At 43.1% G+C, this 15,468-nt stretch overlaps 1 pseudogene; it reads right to left on the bottom strand.

Annotated features, from left to right (window-relative positions):
• The window catches only part of LOC139409088 (N-acetyllactosaminide beta-1,3-N-acetylglucosaminyltransferase 3 pseudogene), a 31,409-nt pseudogene extending 16,928 nt beyond the window's left edge, over positions 1 to 14,481 (bottom strand).
• Between the last annotated feature and the right edge of the window lie 987 nt (positions 14,482 to 15,468).

Here is a 15,468-nt window from a genome sequence, read left to right as displayed (position 1 = left end):
AGACTCCATCAGGTTTTCTTCCAGAATGGTCCTGTATTTGGCTCCATCCATCTTCCCATCAATTTTAACCATCTTCCCTGTCCCTGCTGAAGAAAAGCAGGCCCAAACCATGATGCTGCCACCACCATGTTTGACAGTGGGGATGGTGTGTTCAGGCTGATGAGCTGTGTTGCTTTTACGCCAAACATAACGTTTTGCATTGTTGCCAAAAAGTTCAATTTTGGTTTCATCTGACCAGAGCACCTTCTTCCACATGTTTGGTGTGTCTCCCAGGTGGCTTGTGGCAAACTTTAAACAACACTTTTTATGGATATCTTTAAGAAATGGCTTTCTTCTTGCCACTCTTCCATAAAAGGCCAGATTTGTGCAATATACGACTGATTGTTGTCCTATGGACAGAGTCTCCCACCTCAGCTGTAGATCTCTGCAGTTCATCCAGAGTGATCATGGGCCTCTTGGCTGCATCTCTGATCAGTCTTCTCCTTGTATGAGCTGAAAGTTTAGAGGGACGGCAGGTCTTGGTAGATTTGCAGTGGTCTGATACTCCTTCCATTTCAATATTATCGCTTGCACAGTGCTCCTTGGGATGTTTAAAACTTGGGAAATCTTTTTGTATCCAAATCCGGCTTTAAACTTCTTCACAACAGTATCTCGGACCTGCCTGGTGTGTTCCTTGTTCTTCATGATGCTCTCTGCGCTTTTAACGGACCTCTGAGACTATCACAGTGCAGGTGCATTGATACGGAGACTTGATTACACACAGGTGGATTGTATTTATCATCATTAGTCATTTAGGTCAACATTGGATCATTCAGAGATATGCACTGAACTTCTGGAGAGAGTTTGCTGAACTGAAAGTAAAGGGGCTGAATAATTTTGCACGCCCAATTTTTCAGTTTTTGATTTGTTAAAAAAGTTTGAAATATCCAATAAATGTCGTTCCACTTCATGATTGTGTCCCACTTGTTGTTGATTCTTCACAAAAAAATACAGTTTTATATCTTTATGTTTGAAGCCTGAAATGTGGCAAAAGGTCGCAAAGTTCAAGGGGGCCGAATACTTTCGCAAGGCACTGTATACCTGTTGGAGCGCGTGCTACGGGTGGGTGTTGTTATGGTGACCAGTGAGCTGAGATAAGGCAGAGTTTTACGTAGCAAAGACTTATAGATGACCTGGAGCTAGTGGGTCTGGTGATGAATATGTAGAGAGGCCAAGCCGACGAGAGCATACGGGTCGCAGTGGTGGGTGGTATATGGGTGTCACGGTCGTTGTAACAAGGAGACCAAGGCGCAGTGTGAGATGAATACATTCTTCTTTCATTAAAACGAAGAACACTTAAACAAACTAACAAAATAACAAAACGAACGTGAAGCTATAAACACGAGTGCTGACATGCAACTACACATAGACAATAACCCACGAAATACCCAAGGAATATGCCTACCTAAATATGGTCCCCAATCAGAGACAACGATGAACAGCTGCCTCTGATTGAGAACCAATCTAGGCAACCATAGACATAAAAACATTTTCCACCATAATTTGCAAATAAATTCATTAAAAATCCTACAATGTGATTTTTCTGGAATTCTTTTTCTCATTTTGTCTGTCATAGTTGAAGTGTACCTATGATGAAAATTACAGGCCTCTCTCATCTTTTTAAGTGGGAGAACTTGCACAATTGGTGGCTGACTAAATACTTTTTTGCCCCACTGTATATCACCCTCATCACACCCTGACCTAACCAAAATAATAAAGAAAAGAAAGAATACTAAGGTCAGGGCGTGACAGTACCCCCCCCCCAAGGTGCGGTCTCCCAGCCGCAAACCTAAACATATATGGGAGGGTCTGGGTGGGCATCTAACCTTGGTGGCGGCTTAGGTTCTGGACGCCGCCCCCCTTCTTTACACTGAGGGCTGGGGACCCTCGAGGGAGGTTCCGGACTGTGGTCCGTCGCGGGAGGTTCCGGTCTGTGGCCCGTCGCGGGAGGTTCCGGTTTGTGGCCCGTCGTTGGAGGTTCCGGTCTGTGGCTTGTCGTTGGAGGTTCCGGTCTGTGAACTGTCGCAGTACGCTCCGGTCTGTGAACTGTCGCAGGACGCTCCGGTCTGTGAACTGTCGCAGGACGCTCCGGTCTGTGAACTGTCGCAGGACGCTCCGGTCTGTGAACTGTCGCAGGACGCTCCGGTCTGTGAACTGTCGCAGGACGCTCCGGTCTGTGAACTGTCGCAGGACGCTCCGGTCTGTGAACTGTCGCAGGACGCTCCGGTCTGTGAACTGTCGCAGGACGCTCCGGTCTGTGAACTGTCGCAGGACGCTCCGGTCTGTGAACTGTCGCAGGACGCTCCGGTCTGTGAACTGTCGCAGGACGCTCCGGTCTGTGAACTGTCGCCAGACGCTCTGGACTGGGTACGGTCGCCGGACGCGCTGGAGGCGCACAAGAGGCCTGGTGCCGGAACTGTTGGTACCGGGCTGGGGACACGCACCTCAGGGCGAGTGCGGGGAAGAGGAACAGGGTGTACTGGACTCTGGAGGCGCACGGGAAGCCTGGTGCATGGTGTTGGCACTGGTGGTACTGGGCTGGAATATGGCTACCTAAATATGGTCCCCAATCAGAGACAACGATAAACAGCTGCCTCTGATTGAGAACCAATCTAGGCAACCATAGACATAGAAACACCTAGACTAGACACAACCCCATGAACACACAATAACCCTAGACAGGACAAAACACATACACTGGGTAGAACAAGTATTTGATAGACTGCCGATTTTGCAGGTTTTCCTACTTACAAAGCATGTAGAGGTCTGTAATTTTTATCATAGGTACACTTCAACTGTGAGAGACGGAATCTAAAACAAAAATCCAGAAAATCACATTGTATGATTTTTAAGGAGGGAGCTGAAAGTTCAGGTTCAGGTCTGGAGACTGGCTAGGCCACTCCAGGCACTTGAGATGCTTCTTACGGAGCCACTCCTTAGTTGCCCTGGCTGTGTGTTTCGGGTCGTTGTCATGCCACGACCCATCTTCAATGCTCTTACTGAGGGAAGGAGGTTGTTGGCCAAGATCTCACGATACATGGCCCCATCCATCCTCCCCTCAATACGGTGCAGTCGTCCTGTCCCCTTTGCAGAAAAGCATCCCCAAAGAATGATGTTTCCACCTCCATGCTTCACGGTTGGGATGGTATTCTTGGGGTTGTACTCATCCTTCTTCTTCCTCCAAACACGGCGAGTGGAGTTTAGACCAAAAAGCTGTATTTTTGTCTCATCAGACCATATGACCTTCTCCCATTCCTCCTCTGGATCATCCAGATGGTCATTGGCAAACTTCAGATGGGCCTGGACATGCGCTGGCTTGAGCATGAGGACCTTGCGTGCTCTGCAGGATTTTAATCCATGACGGCGTAGTGTGTTACTAATGGTTTTCTTTGAGACTGTGTTCCCAGCTCTCTTCAGGTCATTGACCAGGTCCTGCCGTGTAGTTCTGGGCTGATCCTTCACCTTCCTCATGATCATTGATGCCCCACGAGGTGAGATCTTGCATGGAGCCCCAGACCGAGGGTGATTGACCGTCATCTTGAACTTCTTCCATTTTCTAACAATTGCGCCAACAGTTGTTGCCTTCTCACCAAACTGCTTGTCTATTGTCCTGTAGCCTATCCCAGCCTTGTGCAGGTCTACAATTTTAACCCTGATGTCCTTACACAGCTCTCTAGTCTTGGCCATTGTGGAGAGGTTAGAGTCTGTTTGATTGAGTGTGTGGACAGGTGTATTTTATACAGGTAACGAGTTCAAACAGGTGCAATTAATACAGGTAATGAGTGGAGAACAGGAGGGATTCTTAAAGAAAAACTAACAGGTCCGTGAGAGCCGGAATTCTTACTGGTTGGTAGGTGATCAAATACTTATGTCATGCAATAAAATGCAAATTACTTAAAAATCATACAAATATGATTTTCTGGATTTTTGTTTTAGATTCCGTCTCTCACAGTTGAAGTGTACCTATGATACAAATTACAGACCTCTACATGCTTTGTAAGTAGGAAAACCTGCCAAATCGGCAGTGTATCAAATACGTGTTCTCCCCACTGTATATCACCCTCGTCACACCCTGACCTAACCAAAATAATAAAGAAAACAAAGAATACTAAAGGTCAGGGCGTGACAATGGGGCTTTGGTGACAAAACAGATGGTACTGTGATAGCAGTGCATGTGCAAAGTTTTAGATTGTTCCAGTGAAACATTGTTTTTCTGTTCAAAATGTGTATCAAGACTGCCCAATTGGTATATTAATACATTATCAAGTTCATAACTGTGCACTCTCCTCAAACATTAGCATGGTATTGTTCACTGTAATAGCTACTGTAAATTGGACAGTGAAGTTAGACTAACAAGAATTTAAGCTTTCTGCCAATATCAGATATGTCTATGTCCTGGGAAATGTTCTTGTTAGTTACAACCTCATGCTAATCACATTAGCCTACATTAGCTCAACCGTCCTGAAGGGGACCCACTGATCCTGTAGAGCTTAACTAGGCAAGTCAAAAATGTGTCAGGTAAACTGTTGTGTCCTCACCTTAGGTATTAATAACTTTGAAACGGTTCCCTTTCAAATGCTACCATGGACATGCATATGCTTTTCATATTTCTTCTGTAAAGAAGCATTTCAATTTAGCCATTTCAATCTATCCATATAGGACAATACACGAGTGTAACGGATTAAGCAATTTGGAAGTGAGATAAGATAAGCTTATATCGGGAGATGGAGGTGACTGCCAGGGAGGCACACCTTAAGGCCATCTTAGAGGTGTCACGACTTCCACCGAAGGTGGCTCCTCTCCCTGTTCGGGCGGCGCTCGGCGGTCGTCGTCGCCGGTCTACTAGCTGCCACCGATCCCTTTTCTTTTTAGTTTGGTTTTGTCTGTCTTGTTGTTCACCTATGTATAGTTTAGGTTATTAGTGGGGTATTTAATCTCGCCCTACCCTCTTGGTTTTGTGTGGGATTGTTCGTGTAGCTGTCATTTGTTTGGGTTGTGTTTTGGTTTGTTCTGTTGAACAGGTGTTTTTTCGGGACTACGTTCCTGTTGTTTTGTGGCTACTGTTGTGGTCCTGTTCCTGTTCTTTGGACTTGTAAATAAAACGCCCTTTCTTGCAATTCGCTCTCTCCTGCACCTGACTCCACACCCACCTCTCCTAGGGAGAGCGTGACAAGAGGCCATGATTAAGAAAGTATTTTGTATGTATTTTATTTATAGTTATTACTTTTCTACTGTTTTTGGTGAAGTCCTTTTTTTAAATCCAAAGTGGATTTGTGTTCTCATTTAAGAAGTGTTACATTTTTGTAATATTTTTTTTAATTTGATAACGGTACGTGTGTTACTTTCAACATTTCAAAAAATGTAATCGCACATCTGAGCTATCTTATAGCATGGTAACAACATAAGTTGAAAGAAAAAATAAACCTGCACACTGCTCTTCGTAGTATAACTTTTTGATGGAGGTTTTGGCCTACGTGTCGGCCTCTTGGCCTTTGTCAGAGCTTTTTGCTCTACTGAACTAAATTAAGGATAGGGTTAGGGTTCAAACAAGCAATAAATCATAGCTATAGTTGGCTAGGTCAACCAATAGAGGCCGAGTCTGAGGGCATTCATCCTCCATAGATAGAGAGGGACAGTTCATGGCTTGATCAGAGGAAGGTGGCCAGGGATAGGGCTGATTTCAAGGTTTTACTGCTAACCTACAAAGCATTACATGGGCTTGCTCCTACCTATCTCTCTGATTTGGTCCTGCCGTACATACCTACACGTACGCTACGGTCACAAGACGCAGGCCTCCTAATTGTCCCTAGAATTTCTAAGCAAACAGCTGGAGGCAGGGCTTTCTCCTATAGAGTTCCATTTTTATGGAACGGTCTGCCTACCCATGTCAGAGACGCACACTCGGTCTCAACCTTTAAGTCTTTACTGAAGACTCATCTCTTCAGTGGGTCATATGATTGAGTGTAGTCTGGCCCAGGAGTGGGAAGGTGAACGGAAAGGCTCTGGAGCAACGAACCGCCCTTGCTGTCTCTGCCTGGCCGGTTCCTCTCTTTCCACTGGGATTCTCTGCCTCTAACCCTATTACAGGGGCTGAGTCACTGGCTTACTGGGGCTCTCTCATGCCGTCCCTGGAGGGGGTGGGTCACCTGAGTGGGTTGATTCACTGATTCACTGATGTGGTCATCCTGTCTGGGTTGTCTGACCTGAGCCCTAGGACCATACCCCAGGACTACCTGACATGATGACTCCTTGCTGTCCCCAGTCCACCTGACCGTGCTGCTGCTCCAGTTTCAACTGTTCTGCCTTATTATTATTCGACCATGCTGGTCATTTATGAACATTTGAACATCTTGGCCATGTTCTGTTATAATCTCCACCCGGCACAGCCAGAAGAGGACTGGCCACCCCACATAGCCTGGTTCCTCTCTAGGTTTCTTCCTATGTTTTGGCCTTTCTAGGGAGTTTTTCCTAGCCACCGTGCTTCTACACCTGCATTGCTTGCTGTTTGGGGTTTTAGGCTGGGTTTCTGTACAGCACTTTGAGATATCAGCTGATGTACGAAGGGCTATATAAATAAATTTGATTTGATATGGTTGATGACGATGGAGTCTGGTGATGATCTTGTAGAGAGCTACTCTGGGAACCAGCCTGGGCTGTGGAGCCATGGCTTGGGCTTCTCCTTCACAATGTATGGCACCCACTTGGGTGATGCCTTAGCAACATCACTACACACAGTTGAGTAGTAACCAGTCGTCCTCTTTACTAGCCGTCTGCCTCAGCACTGCATTCCTGTACTGCATCTCCCATTCCTCTCAAGCTTCAGGTGACTCTTCAATTGATACATACGTAGGCCTAAAGGTACACTTAAGTTTACTCCAAATATGTTATTCCAAATACTAGCTACTTAGCTAGCGTTAGCCAAAACAACAACAACATGAAAAGTCACTGGGTGGGGCTACAGAGGATCCTTATCGGTTCATATGAAACCGTAACTGGTGGTGCATTCAAAACAGGGAACTCTTAAACAGTTAAGTGCTAAATAGTACATAGTACAATTAGTACACAGTATGCCGTTGAAGTAAGTAGTAAGCAAGCCAGATTTCGGACACGGCCAGTGCCTAGTATAGGGACTAGGGTTTGTGTCTGAGCAGGGCCACAGTCAGATCCCATATCTCTCACTCACTGCATTGTTGTTTCATCTCGTGACAACTTTCCACATCCTGAACCAGTTAACTTTCATCTTCCTCAGTCAATGGCAGAGATTTTTTTTATTCAGACTTGAATTATGGAAATGGTACAGTTGTATAATAAACCTCTTCAAATTCAATTTTAACTGGGAACACTGTAGTTGAGTTTCAGTTTGTGGCAAGAGAGGGGCAGAATGCAGCCATAGACAGTTAAGAGTCATTGGTGCCACTGACAATCATTCAGTAACTGAATCATTCAGTAATCCCTACCACCTTAAACCACTCTACTGGACCTGATTTTGCGTCATCAGCAACCTACTTAATGGGTAGGTAACATAAACGTTACCACATGTAACATATGGATTTGCATTAGTATAGGTGAACACATCAAAAGTCCTGATACAAAGTTACACCTCACTTTTATTACATTCTTTATTTATTAAAACCAGTTTATTCCAACCGTTTTGTTACGAACAGAACCACTATTTTCATTTGTGTCGTTCCACTGTTACGTCAGAAAAATAAAGTTCGAACCCCAAAAAACGAAGGGTTAATATCATTCCTTTCTGTTCCCTTTTTAACCTGTGAAATCAAACTTGGTTTTACATTTAGCTCATTAAATTACTTCACCAATCAGTGAGGATAGAGCAGGCATGCTAGTAGTTTACATGTGTGTTGGACAGACAAGTGCAGCCTATGGCGCAAGATGTGACTGCACTTTTACGGCTGGGGAGAGAGCTAGAGAGGTTTGAGGAGGAGACTTTGTGCCCTGGGCATCTTGTTATGACAGACATCTTCTAAATAATGCTTGCCTAGACACGTACAAGCAAATATTTTAAGCTTGCAGTCAGACTGGAATATGTTTCTGAGTGACAGGCTTTGTATAGGCACTTTGTTGCATTTTGTTGTGGGACTAGAAACAATGCCTGGAATGTAAAATAACATTATTATTATTTTTTTTATTTTTTTTTTGAATTTTACCCCTTTTTTCTCCCCAATTTCGTAGTATCCAATTGTTGTAGTAGCTACTATCTTGTCTCATCGCTACAACTCCCGTACGGGCTCGGGAGAGACGAAGGTTGAAAGTCATGCGTCCTCCGATACACAACCAACCAAGCCACTGCTTCTTTAACACAGCGCACATCCAACCCGGAAGCCAGCCGCACCAATGCGCCGGAGGAAACACTGTGCACCTGGCCACCTTGGCTAGCGTACACTGCGCCCAGCCCGCCACAGGAGTCGCTGGTGCGCGATGAGACAAGGACACCCCTACCGACCAAGCCCTCCCTAACCCGGGCGACGCTAGGCCAATTGTGCGTCGCCCCACGGACCTCCCGGTCGCGGCCGGTTACGACAGAGCCTGGGCGCGAACCCAGGACACCACTGCGCCACCCGGGAGGCCCGTAAAATAACATTATTAACCGGTTTCCTTGCTTTTGAAATAATTTTCTTTCCAGGTTCCATTTATGTTCCTTGAAAAATGTCAAAAGTCATGCCTGGATTTTTTTTTATTTTTGCAGGGTTTGACATCATATGGAGCACCTGGCAAGCCAGCATATTCCCTATAACGTAAACGCCAACAGAAATCACTTTAAATGTAGAACTTCAAATGAAACCAAATCGTTTGCACTCTTAACTACTGGTTTCAATGACATTTTCTGTCAATTTACAAGCAAATACTTTATGAATGTATTATTACACATCAGCATGCAAGGTTTCTAGACAACTAGCCCGCTTATATTAGCCCTACTAAACTGCAAAGGTTAGCCCTACCAACAGATGCATATCTATATTTGCAATTGGCTCATTCATCCCCCTCCTCTCCCCTGTAACTATTCCCCAGGTCGTTGCTGTAAATGAGAACGTGTTCTCAGTCAACATACCTGGTAAAATAATGGATACATTTAAAATAAAAAAATATACCCAGTCATGTGAAATCCATAGATTAGGGCCTAATGAATTTCTTTCAATTGACTGATTTCCTGTAACTCAGTAAAATCCTCTAAAATGTTGCATGTTGCGTTTATATTTTTCATTGATCTACAAGTCATTTTGAATGCTGAACAACCCTAGGGAATATCAGTAGTTTGATGGACATTTTCTTGTCGGCACAAAGAATTCAACCACACTATGACTTATAAGTAATTTGGCAGTACGCCCAGAACATTGCTCTGGGAACTAGAAGGAGTGATACAATATCTCAGTTTCAAGGTAATAAGCCTTGTGTGGTATAAATCAGTCACATACAGGAAACAACCATGTTTCTATGACTTGTTTGTGTAGCCGTATAAAAGGACTGAAAGGGAACCTCCCTTTTTGAGTATCATCAGGCTTGTATTGAGTTTGAACCTCTACGCGCGTTAAGAAAAATTGCTTCATTTACTTTAACTTTGAGTCGTCCACGACAGTAGCAGCCCTAGGGAATATCACTAGTCAAACTGCACACTGTGCCCAGCTTCATAGGCAGTTTGTTCCTGATCTTGCACATCTGAGTGGCACCTTAAGCATAAGACACATTGACATTGTAATTTATTGTGTTCAGTTCATTTATAAGGATTTACCACAAAGTGCAATTATCTCCAATAAGCAGTGAAATAAGATATACTTGCAATCATGTAGTTAGCATTTATTGAGAACATTCTTCCTTCAAATAGTATCAAGTGATGCATAATGCTTCAACTGTTTGCACTAACAGCACAGATAACATTGTGACAACTTGCCCCAGACTGTGTGACAACATACCTTGCTACTGGGCCAGCTGTCATAACTGCCCAGTGTATTCTATCAGTAATAAATTAATTTAGCAAAAAGGAAAAGTGTATTTTTTTTAATCTATTAATTGAATCTATTCATCAATATTTAAAATAGGTCTTAATAGATATATCAATGCTGAAAAATCTACATGTAAGTGAAAGTGTGACATAAGGGAAGTTCAGAATAGGGGGACCAAAGAATGTGTGCATAATGGCGAGTTAACGAGTTTATCCATGGTGCTTTATTTACTCCTTTTTCTCCCCAATTGGTAGTTACAGTCTTGTCCCATCGCTGCAACTCCAGTACGGACTTCGGAGAGGCGAAGGTCGAGAGCCATGCGTCCTCCGAAGCACGACCCTACCAAGCCGGAAGTGCTTCTTGATACACTGCCTACTTCACCAATGTCCTCCGTTCAGTGTGTATGCGCCCGGCCCGCCACAAGGAGGCGCTAGAGCGCGATGGGATAAGGACATCCCGGCCAAACCCTCCCCTTACGACGCTGGGCCAATTGTGCGCCGCCTCATGGGTCTCCCGGTTACGGCCAAATGCGACACAGCCTGGGATCGAACCCGGGTCTGTAGTGACGCTTCTAGCACTGCGATGCAGTGCCTTACACCGCTGCCCCACTCAGGAAGCCATGGTACTTTATTAAGAGTAGCATTTTCCCCTCATGGCAACGATCCTTCCAACGACTATAGGCTAGTAGCCTACTTGAGCGTCCAATGAAACAAATTATCTTGGGATCCTGGAGACCGGGGGCTATGCGTGTGTACAGTATGTGTCCCATGTCCAGCTGCTCTCCAAATTCGCTGCAACACCGATATTTTGAAGGCCATTATAAACCTATAGCGGACCACTAGATAGAGTACCCTAACCTGTAGGCTAATAGTACATTACAGTGGGCAAGTTAAAGTATAGGCCTATCCAACAACGGCTGCGGGCGGAATGAAACAGGGATTTTATGCAAACGTGTCTATGTTAGGAGAGGCAAAGCAAGGACCCCTCCTGCATGTGCAAAGCAGCTCGTCTTAAAAAGCACTGTGTGAATATATTCATGGATGGATTCTCCCTTTTTTGGGGGGTGAAATAATAATTGATCTAAATAAGAAATAACCACTGATCTGTCATGGTTGGTAGCGTAGCGTAAAATCTCATTTCACTATCGGTCATGTCTTCAAGGATGGGAGGAATGAAGGAAGCAAGAGTTATCCCAAAACTATTTTACCCAACTACACCGCTAACGTAAGCTACCACTTTCTCACCTTAGAGGCTACTAGTAGTGGCTGGAGCTGTTAAGTCATCATAATGGACCGTAGAATTGCTGTATCAGATGGGGCTGTAAACCAACCCACCCACTATAGCCATTAGAATGGTATTGCTTTGGGGATACCGTGTGTGTGTGTGTGTGTGTGTGCGCGCCCGAGCGAGCGTGTGCAGCTTTATCGAAATATTGCCACTTTACTCACGAAATGTAATTTAGTCTTTATTCTCAACAACCCATTCAGACTTTACTCTCGAAGTGTTTCAGGAGAAGGTACTATGCGTACATTAAAACAATTCTAATTACCACCATCACCGTTTTTTTATTTTCTCTCTTCACTTGGACCTAATACTCTTCCGTAGTTTTAAGGTTCCACGGATTTAAAACTATATTTATAGAATTTAAATCAGCAAAATAGATTTCAGACATATTGTGCTTTTTATTGTGGCAATGACATGTTTTGCCTGACACCTCAAATAACAAAAAGCCTAATAATAAACTATTTGAAAGGACAGCAAATAATTTACAATAATCAAACAAAAAGGCATAACATTGTCAAGGAAGACATAGCAACTGATCTAAACCAGGCAGATCAGCGTGAATGACTTGATTACAGCATTGAGTGAGTGCTGTACTTCAACGTCAGAGCCACCTTAGACCCTTAGGCCACGTTACAGTAAAACACATCTCAACTACAGTTGATTCCAGAACACCAGATAAGAGTAGAGAGTGCATGTAACTAGGAGCAGAACGTAAAACCCATGTCTCTTGAAATATACTCATATTATGTGATGAATCAATGACAAGACATTCTACACTCCACAAACTGTTAGCCTGGTTCATAGTTTTGCATAATACTGTAACAAATGGAGAGTGATTAATCGTGTGTGTGAATCAATTATGTACAGTGCATTCAGAAAGTATTCAGACCCCTTGACTTTTTCCACATTTTGTTAAGTTACAGCCTTATTCTAAAATTGATTAAAGAAAAAAAAATCCACATCAATCTACACACAATATCCCAGGTTTAAAAAAGTTTTTGCAAATGTATTACAAAATAAAAAAAAAACTGAAGTACCTTATTTACATAAGCATTCAGACCCTTTGCTATGAGACTCGAGCTCAAGTGCATCCTGTTTCCATTGAACATCTTTGAGATATTACTGAGTAAACAGTCTGAATACTTATATAAATGTGATATTTCAGATTTTTTATATATACATTTGCAAAAATATCTAAAAACCTGTTTTTGCTTTGTCATTATGTGGTATTGTGTGTAGATTGATGTAAAAAAAACAAAAATTTAATCAATTTTAGAATAAGGCTGTAACGTAACAAAATGTGGAGAAAGTCAAGGGGTCTAAATACTTTCTGAATGCACTGCATATAAACATATACACTGAGTGTACAAAACATTGGGAGCACCTGCTCTTTCCATGCCATAGACTGATCCCATATTGATGTCACTTGTTAAATCTACTTCCATCTGTGTAGATGAATGAGAGGAGACAGGTTAAAGAATCATTTTCACGTCTTGAGACATGGATTGTGTATGTGTGCCCAGAGGATGAAAGGGCAAGACAAAATACTTAAGTCCCTTTGAACCGGATATGGTAGTAGGTGCAAGGCGCGCCGATTTGAGTGTCAAGAACTGCAACGCTGCTGGGTTTTTCACACAACAGTTTCCAGTGTGTATCAATAATTGTCCATCACCCAAATGATATCCAGCCAACTTGCAACAACTGTGGGAAGCATTGGTGTCAACATTAGCCAGCATCACCGTGAAATGCTTTTGACACCTTGTCGAGTCCATGCCCTGACGAAATATGGGGATTAGTTTGAACATATAGACTAGCCAACCGATTGCAAAAAAACATTCAGATGTTGTCACAATTCAAGTGTATGCATGAGAGGTACAGTATCTCATAGGCTGGACATCTGTAGCTAATCACTGATATGCTCCAGGACCCCCAAGGCTGGGGTCAATTCCAATAAAACTCCAGTCAAGTTAGAAAACGCAATGACTTAGAAAAATCCTCACAGAAAATCTTGTTCAAGTTGGTTGCTCAAGTAATTTTCAAGTCAATTGTTTAAGTACATTTTTAGCCTTCACTGAAACCGAGGTGTACTTGATCCAGGCTTTAAATGAGCCACAACTCAAATGAAATCAACATTGAGGTTGAATGAGGCCCTGGGAGGACCAATGGTCATCAAGGGGAAGTGCTGTAAGATGCCTCCTCTCTTCTTCTCACTCCCTTTGGCCAGTTAACCTGATGAGACTCCAGGGACTGCTGGCACTGGGAGGGGTGGGAGCACAGCTGGACACCGGTGACTCTTACACGTGACTTAAGACACCCAGTAATGGTCCAAGTCCAGCTTAAGCAAAGTGTCCTGAGGAGAAGATGGCAGCTTAATAAGCATAGCGATCACATTCACCAAATCAAAGTTTATTTGTCACGTGCGCCGAATACAACCTTACAGTGAAATTTGTGCCACTTAAGCATTTTAACAGAGGGCAGTCTGTCAGGTGAGGCACGGTATAAGACACCAGGGTCCTTGGAGTCAATTATTGTGAATAGTCCAATTCATATAATAGTTTGATTTAAACGTTTAAATGCTTTGTAAGAAGAACGATTTCCCTCATAATCCTGTTTACATGGACAAGTCTGAAATCAGGCTACCTGATGGGACTTTGATAAATGCAGAAAATGGCCAATCAAAATAAATGTTCCACCACACAGACCATGTTATTTTTGTGAGGCATATTTGATTCTTAGTTTGGACATATAACGTTTGTATGTGAAAACTCTAAGATGCATACTTTCAGTTTTTCTGAACTCACTCGCGCAAAAGAAGGAAGCTCACGCTGCTCGTGCTTGCACATGTGCAGATCAAATACACCGCAATAACTCTGATTAAGGCTTTTACATGTCCTAATAAATTAGAAAGATTGCTCAGAAAACCAGGTGTTTTAATCGCCGTATGCTTACACCGATTAAGATGAAAGTGTTTACATGACTAATGCCATAACCGGCATAATCAGTTAATATCAAATGATTTGTTTCCATGTAAACACACTCAATTACATTAAAGGAATTTATCCTTTACTTATTAAAGGAAATCCAACTTTATAAAGGAATTCATTTATCTTTCATTCTTATTGAGATCTATTATCTGTTTTACCTAGGAATCCCACGGACTCGTCTTGTTCATTGGCAGGGCTTACCTTGACAGGACAAACCTCCATGCCTCTGGCTGGTGCCTGGATGAGGGGGTCCTGGGACTCCTTCAGGGAGAAGTCTTGGAGGTCGAGTGTCCTGGAGGGCCTGCACTCCTCCCTCCACCACCACAACACCACCCCCGCCAATAGCACACTCAGGACAACTGGGCAGAAAATATAGACTGGTTAGTTTAGCATTTTTATTTTAAAAGGTACACATACTTTATAGTTTCTAAGCATGTGTATAAGTAAGGTAATAAGTCATATCTATGTCTTATTAGCCATATATTAGGCGTAATTAAGTGTATTCTTATTCAAAGTCGTGTTAAAAGGCCAGTCCTTAATAACCTAATTGTTAGTCATAATAAAATACACTATTTAAAGGCCCAGTGCAGTCAAAAACGTGATTTTCCTGTGTTTTACATACATCTCCACATGGAGTTTGGAATAATACTGTCAAATTGTGAATTTATGATAATGCCCTTTTAGTGTAAGAGCTGTTTGAAAAGATGGCCTGAAATTTTTGCCTGTTTTGGTGGGATGGGCCAGTTGTGAGCATCCTCGTGGGTCTCTCGGTCGCGGCCGGCTGCGATCGAACCCAGGTCTGTAGTGACGCCTCAAGCACCGCCATGCATTGCTTTAGACCGCTGCGCCCCTCAGGAGGCCCCTTTTTGACCATTTTAACTTAAATCAATCACAGTAAGGTACTTCATTGTTACCCAGAAATAATTTGATATTGAGATAAAAATGGCTGCACTGGACCTTTAAGAGCAAGTTAAACAAAAAACAGACTCTTAGTATGCTGAGGCATAGTGCTTTAAGATGTGTTCCCTATACTAAAATGTTGCCGTATTCTTACTTGCAGAAATATTGTCCAGAAAGGACCACATTGGACAGAAAGGGGCACACCTTATTGGACTAATAAGACATAATAAAGGCCTTAATGGCTACTTATATAGACACGTATAAACTACAAATGAGTGGTTATTATGTATACCTGAAAATAA

This window comes from Oncorhynchus clarkii, chromosome 5 (assembly GCF_045791955.1).
Source record: "Oncorhynchus clarkii lewisi isolate Uvic-CL-2024 chromosome 5, UVic_Ocla_1.0, whole genome shotgun sequence".
NCBI classification, from domain to species: Eukaryota; Metazoa; Chordata; class Actinopteri; order Salmoniformes; family Salmonidae; genus Oncorhynchus; species Oncorhynchus clarkii.
Note: the sequence above shows the minus strand (reverse complement) of the source record. Positions and strands in the feature narration are given on the sequence as shown.